At 41.1% G+C, this 1,979-nt stretch overlaps 1 long non-coding RNA gene across 1 annotated transcript; it reads left to right on the top strand.

Annotated features, from left to right (window-relative positions):
- Nucleotides 1-438: 438 nt before the first annotated feature.
- On the top strand, nt 439-1,503 carry LOC124681656. Its single transcript, XR_006995980.1, has 3 exons — nt 439-466; nt 843-926; nt 1,461-1,503. It is a non-coding gene; the product is annotated as an uncharacterized LOC124681656 (long non-coding RNA).
- The last annotated feature ends 476 nt before the right edge of the window (nt 1,504-1,979 follow it).

Raw genomic sequence — 1,979 nt, 5'->3', positions numbered from 1 at the left:
AACTTCGAAGAATAGCTAGCTCCCGGTTGAATGACAAAATAATATTGCCAAGATGTTTGTTTCAGATTCCGAGAAAGCTTGCTCATGGTGCTCGCTGGTAGGACATGTTCGTGCCCGGATCAACATCCCATTACCCGTGTGTGTCGGTAGTGACCAAGTGATTGACTCGCTTGTATCGATGTTCCAACGCTTTGGAAATATCCTTTGTTACAGCAGAGGAAATTCTCCGGAGATATAAACTGATGGAAAAGGATGCTCTTGAGTCGGCCAAACTTGTTGCTCTTGTGTACCTACAGAATGCAGGCATTATCTTTATAGTTGACATTAATTTGAGTGAGCTAACAAAGTGTGAAGCTGAATTGGCAGACTGCAAGTACAAGCCGCTGGCTGGATAATCGTGGACGACCGCATTTCGGGACGTGTTGAAATTCTCCAGTGCTGAACTAGCTCAAACAAAGACAATCAGGTTTGATTTGTTTGTACCTTCAGGTTGTGCATGAAAATAATATGTATTTGTGCCTCCAGTGCATGAGATGTTCTCTAAATTGTGGATTATTGGTTAACCAAACGCTTTAGTAGTCAGGAGCTTATCTTGGTGTTTTCAGACAGTGAAGCCATATTTTGGTCCACTAATATGAACGTTGTCCATTTTATGTCCTAATCTAAATTGGGCTTGCTCATGGACGAGGGGGTAATTAAGAGGGAAGTAGTCGGAGGATGGAGCCAACAATAGCAATTGAGTCGTGTCTTTCTTCTTTTCTTCTCAGGGAATCATGTGAAGAAACTAATCTTTCTTGGTTTATTTCATATAGTTGAGTTTTTTATTTTGCATTTTGTTGAAGGTATGGGCATCGAGCATTGACCCTGCGTGTACATCCTGGTGCTGCCCACAGGCACAGCAACGCGACCTTCTCAACGCCGCTCTGGTAGGTTTTGTTAAGTCTATGCTCAGAGCTTTTTTCCTCTATAAAAGAATGAGTTGTGTCTTGTCCAACTTGTGTCTATGGAGAAGTTGGAATGAGCGAGGATTCTGTTCAAATGTGTGAAGGCTTGGTCACAGCAGATGTTTTATTTTGGTTACTGATTTTCTTTTGTCAAATTTGGTTGTGAAACACATGGGTCACAACGGAATTGGTAACGAGTGCCTAGGGCCTCGTTGAAAAATTCTCTCGCCTAAGCTGCAGGGATTTCCTGGTTGGGTTCTTCTCATATATTTGTAGCTTCTTTCGAAAATTCTCTAGAAGATCTTGATATCATCAAAATATGACTTCGTGTTGGATGTGGAAACGAAGCACTCGCTATCCTATGTTCTTTGTGACATACGGTAGTATCCTCGCTTTTAGCATGCCCTATGGACTCGCTCTAAAAAGGACCAGATTTTTCTTTTACCACTTATGTTGTAGTTCAGTGTTTTATCTCTTCCATAACTCTCCCCTTTCATTTTCTTTCTGTTCGAGCAGCTACAAAATTGACCAGTTCCAAGAAGATTGGTGTGATTGTGAGCATTACCGGAGAAATATACGGTTGGAAGGATATGGGAACATTATCTGCTTTACTTTTGCATCTCAAGGTAAATCTGATTTTTTTTAATATCTTACATGCCTGGTTAATTAAGCTAGGTGTTATGTGGAACTGTTATTTCATTGTTAATTTGATGAAGTTGCAGGCAACTACTGTCGCCTAGCAATGTGTCATGATCAAAATCTTAATTTATGAAGTACTACTATGCCTACTGAGGGGGTGAGATTGAGGCTTATGAGCTTTGACACATACATCGGTTATCAGGATTAGTGCTTTTGGTGGTCCAATTTGGCAAGAACACGAAGAAGGCCGAGTTGGTGATGGCCCCTTATGAGAGTGGCACTGGTAACGGGAAGCTTCTATGACGTCGAAGAGGTCGCCGAGCAACCCACGAGTAATGTAGCTTACAGAACTGAATTATGAATGTGTTTAACTTAATTTTACATTCTTAAGGATTA

The sequence above is a fragment of the Lolium rigidum genome, unplaced genomic scaffold (genome assembly GCF_022539505.1).
Source record: "Lolium rigidum isolate FL_2022 unplaced genomic scaffold, APGP_CSIRO_Lrig_0.1 contig_51138_1, whole genome shotgun sequence".
In the NCBI taxonomy this organism is placed as follows: Eukaryota; Viridiplantae; Streptophyta; class Magnoliopsida; order Poales; family Poaceae; genus Lolium; species Lolium rigidum.
Note: the sequence above shows the minus strand (reverse complement) of the source record. Positions and strands in the feature narration are given on the sequence as shown.